Source organism: Heterocephalus glaber, unplaced genomic scaffold (genome assembly GCF_053883595.1).
Source record: "Heterocephalus glaber isolate CG9 unplaced genomic scaffold, H.glaber_assembly_v1.0 deba00000768, whole genome shotgun sequence".
Classification (NCBI taxonomy): Eukaryota; Metazoa; Chordata; class Mammalia; order Rodentia; family Bathyergidae; genus Heterocephalus; species Heterocephalus glaber.
This window is the reverse complement of record NW_028258162.1, coordinates 629,515-644,151: the sequence shown is the minus strand read 5'-3', so window position 1 is coordinate 644,151 and position 14,637 is coordinate 629,515. Positions and strand designations below refer to the sequence as shown.

At 42.4% G+C, this 14,637-nt stretch overlaps 1 protein-coding gene across 1 annotated transcript in view; it reads right to left on the bottom strand.

The window, feature by feature from the left end:
- The window catches only part of Atg7 (autophagy related 7), a 247,482-nt gene that overhangs the window by 197,742 nt on the left and 35,103 nt on the right, over positions 1-14,637 (bottom strand).

Sequence of the window (14,637 nt, the reverse complement as noted above, 5' to 3'; positions counted from 1 at the left end):
GCAGAATGATGAAAACACAGGTGGGTGGGTGGGTGGTGAGTGGTGGATGGATAGATGGATGGAGGGAGGGATGGATGGATGGAGGGAGGGATTGATGGGTGAGTGGATGGATGGGTGAACGGACAGAAGGGTGGCTGGATGGGTGGGTGGGGGTTAGATGGCTGGCTGGATGGGTGGCTGGATGCGTGAGTAGGTGGATGGGTGGATAGATGGGTAGATGGGTAGGTGGATAGCTGGATGGGTGGGTGGATGGGCAGATAGATGGATCAACTGGTGGGTGGGTGGGTGGATGGATGGATGGATGGATGGGAGGGAAGGAGGAAGGGAGCATGAAGAGAAGGCTGGCAAAAAACCACCAATTAACCCATAAGTTTCCTTCTTAGGCATAAGGTGGGTTAAATGAAAATGTGGCCAATATACTTTTGTTTCATGTAGAAATAGTTGATTTTGTAGGATAGAACCAGCCCAGACACTTCCATATACTTCCCACAACACTTGGGATAGTGCCATCCACAAAGTAGGAGCTTAAGCAATATTTAGACTAGCGGGGGAAAAAAGATTAAAAATATCAATAACCCCACCACATTAACAGTGGTTAATAAAACCATAATTTTATTGTTAAATAAATGTATTTTATTACAACTTTTAAACAAAAATGGGATCATACTATAAATATTGCCTTTGTGGGGGGTACTGGGGATCAAACTCAGGACCTTGCACTTGCAAGGCAGGCGGTGGTAAATATTGCTTATCTCTAATTATGTTGTAAACTTTTTTTCATGTCAGTAAATGTTAGTAATGGTACCAAATGTTTTGTTTCCTTTGAGGACAATTCATTAGTCTTCATCTGTGTTCAGTATATCTCAGAAAATGAGTTTTACTATTGTATTATCAGATAATTAATGCACTATTTCAAAGACAGTCTTTAAAGATATTTGCTAGCTCCTCATGATGATGCATGCCTGTAATCCCAGCACTTGGGAGGCTGAAGCAGGAGGATCACTCCAAGTTTGAGGCCAGACTGGACTACATAGTCAGTTCAACGCCAGTCTCAAAAAAATTTTTTCCCTGTGTTTTCCATTACATAAAATGTTCTTGTACCTAAAACTGAAGATTTTTCTGTCGAGGTGCATTTCCATGTCTTAAATGCAAATAGATTCGTGTTTCATACAGACAGGTTCATCTCCATGGCCAGCTCTTCAGGAAACATAGGATACCTTCAGTGAGACTTCCATGGGCACACAGAACATTGTCAGCACCCAGGGACCCTTAAGAACAGACCTTACCCAGGTGCTCTCAATCCTGGAGCACCCAGGCAAAGGACTCAGCCTCTGCAGGCCGCAGCTCTTCTATCTGATCAGGAGGAGAACAGCAGCACCCATCCCCACCTGGCGGGGACGGAAAGAGGCAAAACTGGCCCGGAGAGCCTGGCCTGTGTGCAATGCTACCAACAGCACCCAAGTGCCCTGACCCCGGGGCTGCACCTGGCAACCTGTGTCTGCACCGAGATTTGGAGCGGCTCGGATGTAGCTGGTGTGTCCTCTGGCCTCATTTGGGAGCTATTAGAGAGGATGGTCTTGTAGACAGAAGGAAAAAAAAATGTCTGAAGCTATTTTCATTACCTCAAAAAGCCAGGATTGGATCTATGGTCCCCCAGGCTCCTCAGAGCAGGGTCCATACTCTAGCAGCATCTGCACCCCCAGGGCCTGCTGGATGTGAATCTCAAGGCTCTTCCCGACCTCACCTTCAGGAGGAGCGGTCCCAGGCCTCCTTCCCTGCTGCATCAGAGTCTGCGCTTTACCAAGAACCCAGGAGATTCCTCTGCCTAGCAACTTTCAGAAGCACTGCTCTCTCCTGCTCCTCTCTAACGGAGTGCCTTGGGCAGCACCTGGGAGCCTTCAAACACACCACTCTTTGCACCCCACTGCAGAGATTCTGATCAGATGGGGTTTTAGCTCCAGCATTTGTTTTGTTTTGCTTTGGTGCTGGGTATGGAACCCAGGGCCTGCACATGCTGAAGCAAGCCTCTGGCCCGAGCCTCCCCCAGGCCTGCCTGCCTTCATTATTTTAAAAGATTCCTGGGTGATTATAATGCACAGTCAGTTTGCAAACCCCTGCTTGACAACAACAGTTCTGCAAACACAGCCCTTAGAGACCACCTGTGTCGGAAGTGCCCGGAAGTGCTGAGCACGCACCCCTCTACCACTGCATGCTCAGTGAAGGCCCCTGGGATTCTCTGGCACCCTCTCATCTCAGCCTCCCGGGGTCTGAGGAGAAAAGCAGCACTTGCTTAAAGATGGCTCACTGCACCCTCTGGTTTTCAGTATGGGAACTGATTATTTGACAACTATGTTTTCTTGATTGAAAAGCATCATACATTATAAATGCACTTTAGAATGGGGCAGGAAATAAAAATGCCACATTATTAAATATGTACAACAACCATAAGAAATTCTTGATATCAGAAAAATGACAACAGGGGAAAAGAGCACCTGAGAACGGAGAAATCCGTTCAGGTGTTAGGTGGAAGTTCAGGTGTTAGATGCGACAAGCGGATGCCCAGCCTCAAAGAATGAGCATATTTCTCACATTTAGCACAAAGCCAATAGGGCTAAGAAATCTTTTTGAGCAGAAATGACCAGGAATAAGGTTTTTAAAACAACCTGACTCGAGATGAGCTACACAGAGAGCAGGGAAGCTCTGCTACAGAGGAATTTACTGCTTACTCACAGAAGGGGGTTGGCCTGAAAACAATTCAAGGGAATGAACTCTCCTTCCAGGACAAGGCCTGCAGAAGCGCAGGCGCCAGGCAGCGCAGGACAAACACGAGAGTCCATCTGACACTATACTAAACACTCACTATCTGTCTTTCCTTGATGATTTAAAAGTGACTCCAGAATCTCTAAGTACCTTAGGAACTCAGGAAACCCCACTGTGCCAATCAGGACAACATTAGGTAAAAACTATTACTAAGCAAAAAAAGAAAAAAAATTATTTTTTGTTGTTTTTTTGAGACAGTGTCTTGCTATGTATTCCAGGCTAGCCCTGAACCTACTATGTAGCCCAGGCTGGCTTCAATCTCACGATGATCCTCCCACCTCAGCCTCCCAAGTACTAGGATTACAGGCATGCACCACCATACCTGGCTGTAAACAGATTTTAAAAAAAATGAAATCAGAGCCAGGAGCAGTGGTGCACACCTGTAATCTCAGCACTCAGGAAGCTGAGGGGTGAGGATCGCTGTGAGTTTGAGGTCAGTCTTGGCTACACAGTGGATCCAAGGCCAGCCTGAACTATATAGCAGGACCCTTTCTCAACCAAACAAATAAAAATGGAATCAGAATAAATACTGGCTAGGAGTTGTTCTGGATTCTAAGATTGGCTTTGCCACAGATTAATTGTGTGAACTTGAGCATATCACTTTTTTTATAGTACAAATCAGCAGAAAGAAGCAAACTTAATTGGGAGGGAAACCCACACTGTTTTGAAGGTTTAAGCAGCAACCCTTCCTACTTGGGAACAGCACGCAGCTCACTGGAACGGCAGTCACAACCTGGCCACAGCCCACCAAGCAATTTGCTGAAAAGGTCCATGAGAAGGAAAAAGCAAAACTGTCAGCTGGAAGTCCTGAGCCAGAGGGTTTTCCATAGTGCTCCCACAAAACGAGCTTATCTGAGAAGTGCTATCTTTCCTCAGCCAAACACTTGATACAGCAGGAAGTGAACCAAGGAGGTTACATGTTTTAAAAGTATAAGGGAAAAATTCCAAATACCAAATATACTTCAAGGCTGCAGCCAGCTGCCAAGATGCAAAGGGACCACTAAGCGAAGGAGGAGCCAACTCAGGGCAGAGAAGTAGCTGCTCTTTCGATGCTGCTCTGTGTGCAGACATGACAACCCCAGGGTGGTAGGCTTAGTTGCTGACAGTACAAAACAGTCTCCAGACATCCACTCTTCCTACCTGCTCTGACGAGAGAAGAGAGAGGCAAGGTTCCCCAAAGACTGGCAGTAGGGTGGGCTGTATGCAACATGGTCCTCAGAACTGGCCCGCAGCACAGAGGGCCACTCTGAGCAGTAAGGGGAACCAGCTTCTCATGGTGGGAAATGAGGACTCAAATACCCCCATTTGCAGCCTTCCAAATGTATGACAACGTGAACACCTCATGCTATAAGGGGACATAGCTGGCAGGGGGAAACTGGCAGAGCTTGGTGGCAAAGGTTGTTAGACACAGCAGCACGCAGGCTGCAAGAGCCAACTGTTACCACCTCTGCTCAACTCTGTGACTGCAAATGGGTGACTGAAACTGGCCGTGTGGAAAGGGTGACACCATGGAGATAAGCAACAAAATCAAGGTGTCCTTCCCCTGAAAATGTGAGGCTGGGGCCAGAAGATTGCAAGTTTGAGGCTGGCCTAGGCAACCTAGAAAGATCGTGTCTCAAAACAAAAAATAAAAAGGGATGGGGAGGTAGTTGAGTGGCAGAACACTTCCCTGGCATGCGCAAGGCCCCGGTTTTCATCTCCAGCGCCACTGAAACAACAAAAAACAACCTCAAAATATTCAGCTCTTTAACCTTTACCCTGAAATCCTTTCTATGAAAACAATTCAAAATACAGGAGGTGATCTGGGGAAGGAGAGGAATAATTTCAGGCACAGAGAAGCTCCTAAGAGAAGAGTTATAAGAACCCTCAATGTCAAGAACTGTGGCTGACGCTGTAGACAGGCAGATCTGCGGACACCGTAGCAATGCCCCGAGTCGCGCGGTATGCGTCGAATCAGCCCGCTCCTTGGCAGCAATCCACCGGACAAACCCCCACACACCCCTGCTCTTCTGTACAGCCACGTGGTTCCACACTACAAAGATGCAAAGGACACCAGACCACCAGACCACTAGACCACTGTACTGGGTAAGTTGGAGTTGTCTTCACCTCCCATCAGGACCGGGACTATCTTCAGGGGAAGGGCAGCTGGAACCTGTAATACAACTCTGCAGAGTTCAACCCTGCAGGAGGACAGGGAGCTCAACTTGGGACTTGCAGCCAGAAATCTGCCTGAATCTCACGGGTCTGTGACTAGCTTGCTGAGACTCACTGACTTATATCTGCACACTGCTACCCACGTTGTCTATTGTGACAGCAGAGACATACCCTGAAAGAGGCCCTTCATCTTCATGGTTATTTTTTATTCCCAAAATTAGTTTTATTATTTTGTTTCTTTTCTATTTTCTTTTCTTTTGCTCCTCTTATCTGTAATTTTTTTCCCTACTCTTTGCAAATGTTTTTCTCTCTTCTTTTTTCTTTTCTTTTCTTCTTTCTTTTCTCTTTCCTTTCTCTCTCTCTTACACTCACTCTCTTGCTCTCCCATATTGTTCATCTTCCCTTTTTGTCCCTGTTTTGGTCCTCAGTCAGAGTTCTTCTTTATTTTCCTGTTATTCTCTTTTTCCTTCTCACCTGTGTCCTCTGGCCACACTGCTAACCTTCCCCTATCCTTCTTCCCATCTGTCCCTCCCTCCCCAACCCCTTCTAACTCCCCATCCCAAAGGGTAAAGTTGCTATAGTGAAGAGTTTATTCACTATATGCTGGGTTGGTCCTCAATCTTGATTTAATTCACACAGCTAAAGGTGACAGATTAATAACTACCACAAAATGTCATTTTTAAAGATGTACTTGATGCAGTGGTGTTGCTAATTGTTATCACTTGGGCTAAGGTGTTGGTATGGATCTAGTCAATGAACCTTCCTAGTATAAGGAAAATGAGATAGCCTTAGAGTCATTAGAGACTCAAAACTTAAAGACCAGCTATATCTGGAAGACACCTCTGAGAAGCAATCATTCCATAAGGGTTCTAATTACAAGCAACACAGTACCTACAATAAGCAATTTCAAACTATCAACCCAGGAGTTAAACCAAGGACAGTACCAAAAACAAAAATGAGAAGACATTTAAGCAAGGCACAAACTCAGACTTCCACCCCAACAAGGGTAAATCCTGGGGGAAATGAGATGGAAAAGTCCCATAACCAATCACCTGGATACCCTGAACTGATAGAACAGGAAGTAACAAAACAGATGAATGAGGCTCTAGAAAAATTCAAAGCAGAAATAATCTCCCAGGTATCCGCAGAGATGGTGAGCAGAGTGAAAGACATGATTAGAGGATCTAGAACAGAAACAGATAAAAAAAATAGATGAGCTCAGAAACATGCTGGAAACCATGAATACCCGGCATAAGAAATGGAAACCATGATTGCCCAACATAAGAAAGAAATGGAATCCATGAAACAGATTCAAACAGATAATCAGGAGATCAAAAACTCCATTGAAAGTATCCACAGCCAATTAAGGGAATCTGAAGATAGAATATCAGATATAGAAGACAGGATTGCGGTTAGAGACCATGAAAATAGAGATTTCTTAAAAATAGTAAGGGTCCATGAGAAATCAATCCAACAATTGCTAGACGATGCAAAGAAGAATAACATAAGACTGATAGGAGTCCATGAGAAAACAGGAGAAAGCACAACTGACATTAAAAAAAAAACTGTTCACAGAAGTAATAGTGGAAAACTTCCCAGACAGAGGTAGAAAACTGGACATACAGATAAGAGAGGCATATAGAACTCCAACCAGCCATGATCAAAAAAAATCTACATCTAGACATATAATAGTCAAGATCCCAGAAACCCAACAGAAAAACAAAATCCTACAAGCAGTTAGAGAAAAGAAACAAATCACCTACAAAGGAAAGCCCATCAGAATCACAGCAGACTTCTCAACAAAAACCTTCAAATCAAGGAGAGCCTGGAGTGAAGTATTTCAAGCCCTAAAAGAAAATAACTTCCAACCTAGACTGTTGTATCCTGCAAAATTATCTTTCAAAATCGATGGGGAAATTAGATACTTCCACAACGAAGAACACCTGAGAAATTTCATGAACACCAAACCAGCACTCCAAACAATTCTAAACAATATCCTGGAAAAAGACAATGAAGGTCACAACTCCATGAGGCCCAACAGAGGGAAGCCACCAGGCAAGGTAAGAAACTAAAGGGAAAGGGGGAAAAATAAAAAATAAAAGAGCCAACAACAGTAAAACATCATGACAAGGATGAGTCAATATCTATCAATTATAACCATCAATGTTAATGGCCTCAATTCACCAATCAAAAGAAATAGACTGGAAGAATGGATTAAAAAGGAAAATGCAACAATATGCCATATACAAGAAACACACCTAACTCAAAAAGAAACTCATAGACTGAAAGTTAAAGGATGGAAAACAGTTCTCCACGCCATAGGAACCCAGAAAAAACCAGGGGTAGCAATCTTATTTGCAGACAAAGTACATTTCAAACCAAAACTAATTAAGAGAGACAAAGATGGTCACTACATCCTTGTGACGGGAACAATCCAAGAGGAAGAGATGACAATCCTAAATATGTATGCACCAAATACAAATGCCCCCAACTATACAAAACAAATATTAATAGACATGAAAAACCAAATAAACACTAACACAATTCTAGTGGGGGACCTCAATACCCCACTATCACAAACAGACAGATCATCTGGACAAAAAGTTAACAAGGAAATTCTAGAACTGAACCAAGCTATTGAACAAATGGACTTAATAGATGTTTACAGAGTATTAAACCCCACAAAATCGGAATACACATTTTTTTTTTGGCTGCACACAGGTCTTTCTCCAGAATAAACCACATGCGAGCTCATAGGACATATCTAAGTAAATGTAAAAGAACAGAAGTTACCCCCTGTATATTATCAGACAATGGTGCAATAAAATTGGAGATCAATAACATAAGAAACCACAAAACCCCAACAAACACATGGAAACTGAACAACACCCTCTTGAACAACCAATGGGTCACAGAAGTAATTAAAGAAGAAATTAAACAGTTTCTACAAGTAAATGAAAATGCCAGTACAACATACAGGAATCTATGGGACACAATGAAAGCAGTTCTATGCGGGAAATTCATAGCAGTGAATGCCCATATTAGGAAAACAGAGAAAACTCAGATAAATAACCTAATGCAGAACCTCAGGCTCCTAGAAAAAGAAGAGCATAATGAATCCAAAGCTCGTACAAGAGAGGAATTTATAAAGAATAGGGCAGAAATTAATGCAATGGAGATTAAGAGAACAATACAAAAAAATCAATGAATCAAAGAGTTGGTTTTTTGAAAGAATAAATAAAATCGATAAACCTTTAGCCAACCTTATCAAAAAAAGGAAAGAAAAGGCACAAATACATGCAATTAAGAATGAAAAAGGTGAAGTCACAACAGATCCAACAGAAATCCAGAGGATCATCAATACCTACTTCGAGAACCTCTACTCCAATAAAATGGAAAACACAGAAGAAATGGGCAGATTCCTAGATACATATGAATTGCCAAAGTTTAATGAAGAAGATATAGAAATTCTAAACACCCCAATTACAATGAGTGAAATTGAAAATGTAATAAAATATTTACCAACAAAGAAAAGCCCACATTCCGATGGCTTCACTGCTGAATTTTACAAGACATTTAAAGAAGAACACCATTACTCTTCAAACTCATCAAGGAAATTGAAAGGGAGGCAATACTTCCGAATTCATTCCTGGAAGCAAGTGTTACTTTGATTCCAAAACCAGGGAAGACTCAACCCAAAAAGAGAACTACAGGCCAATCTACCTCATGAACATAGATGCAAAAATCCTCAACAAGATACTGGCAAACAGAATACAGAGGGTCATCAAGAAGATCACACACCCTGACCAAGTCGGATTTATCCCAGGGATGCAAGGATGGTTCAACATTTGTAAATCAATAAATGTAATACACTATATTAACAGAGTCAAGGACAAAAACCAAATGATCATCTCAATAGATGCAGAAAAAGCATTCAACAAAATCCAGCACCCATTCATGATAAAAACCCTATAGAAAATTGGAATAGAAGGTCTTAATCTTAACCTGATTAAGGCTATCTATGAAAAACCAACAGCCAATATCATACTAAATGGTCAAAAACTGAAAACTTTCACGCTAAAATCAGGAACAAGACAAGGATGCCCACTATCACCACTCCTGTTCAATATAGTTCTGGAAACATTAGCCACAGCAATTAGAAAAGAGAAAGAATAAATGGAATAAAGATAGGAAAAGAAGAAGTTAAACTGTCATTATTTGCTGATGATATGATACTTTACATAGAAGACCCAAAAACTCGGCCAAAAGACTTCTAGACTTAATTGACAGATTTAGTAGAGTAGCTGGATACAAGGTCAACACTCAAAAAACAATAGCCTTCTTGTACACAAATAACAGACTCACTGAGAGAGAAATCAGGGAAATAATTCCTTTTACAATAGCATCCAAAAAAATGAAATATCTAGGAATCAGTCTAACAAAGGAAGCAAAAGACCTCTACATTAAAAACTACAGCACTCTGAAAAAAGAGATCGAAGAGGATACAAGAAAATGGAAAGACATCCCTTGCTCCTGGGTAGGAAGAACCAATATAGTGAAAATGGCCATACTTCCAAAACTACTATATAGATTCAATGCAATGCCAATTGAAATTCCAACAATATACTTCACAGAACTAGAGAAAACAATCCAAAAATTCATTTGGAACCAGAAGAGACCTAGAATAGCTAAAGCAATTCAAAGCAACAGAGACAAGGCTGGGGATATCACAATCCCCAACTTGAAACTATACTACAAAGCTACTGTGATAAAATCAGCATGGTACTGGCAAAGGAACAGACCTGATGATCACTGGAATAGATTAGAAGATGCAGAAACAACTCCAGACATGCTCAGCCACCTCATCTTTGACAAAGGAGCCAATCACCATCACTGGAGGAAAGATAGCCTATTTAATAAATGGTGTCAGAAAAACTGGATTTCAACCTGCCAAAGATTGAAACTAGACTCATACCTATCACCATGCACTAAACTAAGACCAAAGTGGATTAAAGATATAAATATTAAGACAGAAACACTAAACTTGCTGGAAGATAAGTTAGGTAGAACTCTTGAAGACACTGGCATAGGAAAAGACTTCATGAACAAAACCTCCGCAGCATGGGAACTAGCAGAAAGAATCAACAACTGGGATCTCATCTTATTAAAAAGATTCTGCACTGCAAAAGAAACCACCAACAAAGCTCACAGACAACCTACAATATGGGGAAAAATTTTTAGCAGCTGTACCTCAGACAGAGGACTATTATCTAGAATATATAAAGAATTGAAAAAATTCAGACCCCCCAAATTCAAAGACCCAATTCAAAAATGGGCATCTGAAATGAATAGACATTTCTCAGACAAGGAAGTAAAAGCAGCAAACAAATATATGAAAAAATGTTCAACATCACCGGTCATTCGAGAGATGCAGATGAAAACAACACTGAGATTCCACCTCACCCCAGAAAGAATGGCTGCTATCAAGAAATCAACAAATAACAAATGTTGGCGGGGTTGTGGGGAGAAACGAACCCTTCTCCACTGCTGGTGGAAGTGCAGACTGGTGCAACCACTGTGGAAGTCAGTATGGAGATACCTCAAAGAACTAGGACTAGAGGGCTGGGGATTTAGCTCAGTGGTTTCGCTGCCTGCTGCGCAAGTGCAAGGACCCGAGTTCAATCCCTGGTGCCAAAAAAAAAAAAAAAAAAAAAGAACTAGGACTAGAGGTCTCATTTGACCCAGCTATTCCTCTGCTGGGGATCTTCCCAAAAGAATTAAAAGAATCATACTACAGTGATATATGTGCACCTATGTTCATAGTGACACAGTTTGTAATAGCTAAAGCTTGGAAGCAGCCCAAGTGCCCATCAACTGGAAACTGGATAAAGAAAATGTGGTTTTTTTAAATAAAATGGAGTACTACTCAGCCATAAAGAATGAAAAACTAGAGTCATTTATAGCTAAATGGATGCATATCAAGGCCATCCTTTTAAGTGAAATAAAGAGGACACACGTGTAAATACCGAATAGTTCCACTAGTGTGAGAAACTGATAGTGTAAACAAGGGTTAAAATGATTAAAATGAATAACTGATAATTTGAAATAGGAAAAAAGGTCCAAAGACAAAGGAGTGAAGGGAGGGGAAGGGGAAAGCAAAAACTATGAGAAAAGGAAAAAAAAAAAAAGGAAATGAAATCTATGTAAATAGGGAAGGACAGAAGGGGTGAAGGGTGCACAGGTAATGGGGAAAAAATAAAAAATAAGAACCAAGATATATCATGTACAGGTACAAACACCCAACGATAAATGTAAACGAATTGTATACCTAAAATGTATCAATAAAAGAAAAAAAAAAAAGAACTATGGCTGGGGTGTGGCTCAGTGGCAGAGCACTTGCCTGTCATGTGTGAGGCCCTGGCTTCGATCCCCCAAAACCTTAATAAAATACACTATTATAATCCACGCAAAAGGATGCAGAGTACACTATTATTATATTATTATACAGTGGGCCCTTGACTTACGAACTCAATTCGTTTTCAAGGGCTGCTTGTAACTCACGTTGGTCAGTTGAAGGGTCAGGCTCCTCTACACAGCTTTCAAAGTCTCTTGTGAGTACAGGCAGATCTCAGTGTCCTTAGATTTCTCAATTAATCCCACACAGGAAAAGATGTAATAATGTTCCTTCCAGAACTCTTTAAGGGTTAAATCTGTATCTGAGACCAGTGCTCACTTTGGCAGCACATATACTAAAATCGTATCTGAGACCATCTGGAAGCAAAAGCAGCCAGCATTCGGATCATAATGCAATACTCTGGTTGTAAGTAAAACTAAAATTCTAGTCACAACCCAAACTGTTTGTATGTTAGGCTGGTTGTAACTCGAGGGTCCACTGTACTATAATTGGTTGCATATTAATGTATTAACAGTGGTACCTCAGCTTAATTCTTTCTATGATTGTGGCTGCAAACCAAACTGGACATGAAGCAAATCAAATTCAATGGTTAGGTTCAATGTTGACATTATGGGGAAATCTGATTCAGTTCTCCCACAGTGCAATCTTAGTTTTTTAAAAAAATGCATAGAAAAACATTACCAAAAATAAATTAAAAGTTCCCTTAAAAAATCCTAAAACTTAATAGCTAAAGAACTTTGTGCAATTTTAAAAACTGACAGAGATGGAAATAAACTGATGTATGGAACTGCGCGGTCTGAGTTCATTTATGTGTCAGTATAGTAAGCCTCTGACCTAGAAATGAGTTCTGCTCTAAGAGAACATTTTTAAGTCAGATACGTTTCTAAGTCTGACAAAGTGAGTCTTATTCAGTACACCTGTGAAAGTTCACAACTTAAATGTCCTTAAGTCGGGTACTCACTGCAAAATGACACCAACAAAATGGTCACTCCTTGGGCATACCTCATCTTCCAAATGTCAGGTGACATGGTTCAAATCATTTAGTGTGTCACAATTAGAATTTTCCAAAAGATAAAACAGAATATGGAAAAGTACTACTGTATTTTGTGAAAGTTTCTGTGTGTGCATGTGCATGCAAAGACACATGTGCTGAGACACAATGTCACATAATGTCACAGACATCAGGTCACAATCTGTCTCATGAACTACAAGTCACGAAGAAGTCTGGCATGAAGCAGTCATGTTACCAACCACACACCACCCAGAAATGAGAAGAAAGTGGTCATGGATGCCCCTCCAATGAGTGGTAATTCAAGACAGTAGCCTAGGTGGATTGGGAAAGCCTCCCCTTGGCACCGGCTGCTGAACTGCCAGCCCTGTCGATCCCAGGAAGGATTCTGCCAGGTGGACCACTCCTCATTTCTTCTATTTCTGAAAACCAAAGAAGCAAGAAAGTCTGCCTAACTCTTTGTTCAAGAAAGATAGCTGCATGACTCAGGGCCTCAAATTTTCATTTTTATGGAATAACTGAAGACTGAAGTTAATCCAAAGAAGTTTCCTTTGAAAATTCATCTGACTGATTTATTCTAAGAAGATAGTGCAGGAGCAATTATAATGGGTGAGCAAAACTTCACTTCTTAGTTCTGCCCAAGCCCAGGATGAGAGGATGGAGGCCTAGGGGAGTTCCAGGTCAGGAAGCATTCCTCCCAGCAGGCCAACTCCTGTCTTCCCCTTTGTCTTCCTCAGACTGGGGCCCCAGAGAGGACCCATGAATGGTCGCAGGGTACCGATGGCATTAGGTCTGGAGCTGGGGACAGAAGTGGTGTTTTCTGCAGTGAGCAACTGTTGCTTTGACAAATTCTCAAAAAGGTGATGCAACCACACCAGCCGGGCCCAAACAAAGAACCACAGCTCTGAGTTACCCGTCGCAGATCATGTGCCTACTGTGTATTCTAAATTCTGAAGTCCACTAACCACTCTGGTGACTCACCAGACAGACACTTGTAGGGACAATCTGGGGAAGCCTTTGTAAAGGACATGGCCTCGGTCAGAGCAGAACATTCATGCTGAAGAGATCACTGACCATAAGTCCTATCAGAGCTGCCCAGGACTTGCTGAGCAGCTATGACCCAGGGGCTTCCCCTGTACAACCTCCAGCCCTCATGGCAATGCCTTCCTGCCTGAATTCATTCTTCTGCTGTACTTTACACACCTGGCAGGACACTATGGGATTGCAGATCCAATGGTGGGAAGTCATGGATAGGGCACCTCCCTGGTGGGGCATATACTTTAATGAGAGGAAAGGATTTTAATAAAAGATCACCCAAGAAAAGTAAAATTACAACTGTCCTAAGAATATACCATAAAGAAAGGATCCCAGTACTGCACAGTCCATAATAGGTGTGATAAACCTTTCTCTAGAGGTAAAATGAAGCAGGAGGCCAGGGTACAAGGGTGGGAGCTCGTACTGAAAAGAGCACCTAGGGAAAAGAGTGAGGAACTTTCAAGAAGAGGCCATGATTAGAGGAACACTACAGAGAAGCTAGAATTATGCTAAAGAGTGAATCTGGGCAAGAAAAGCAAGAGAGGTTTCTGGTCCCCCCAGGTTTCACGGAAGTCATTTCCATGCACTGACAAACACGGCGGGCACCAAGGCAGGGAAAAGGCAGGGAAAGCAGGCTGCTGTGCTGAAGTGGCTAACACACTGCCAAGGACACAGGTGAGCAGATAAGAAAACCAGGAATCCCCTTCCAGCTCACAGATGCCAGGAGGGTGGCCAGACTCAAGCCCAGGAGAGGCCAATGACATGGAACAAGGAGCCAGTGCTTCTTGGGGTGAGGAACCAGAAAGGTGGATGAGGCACAAGCCAGAGACAGACAGAAAGGCATGTGTGGGGCAGAGAGATGGGGGACAACCTGTGTAATCTGCTCTTGAAGATTGTCATGAGATGAGGTGGGTGATGGGCAGGAGAATTTCACTAAGGAGAGAGACTTTTGTGGGGTTTCCAAAGGGTTCCAGGTGTATTGGGCTGGAGGTGGGCTGGTGAAAACCATCAAGCTTCCTGGAATGATGATTTATGAGAAAGCTGGGTGAAGAAGCAGGAAAGGCAGCTTGAGCCAGAAGACGGTGCTATGCTCTCAGCCTGGGCATGAGACAAAGGCCAGCAGTGTCAGAAGATCATTCTGCAGTGGCACATGCAGGATCGAAGAAAGAGGACCCTGACTGCCTAGCAGAAGGCAGCAAAGGCC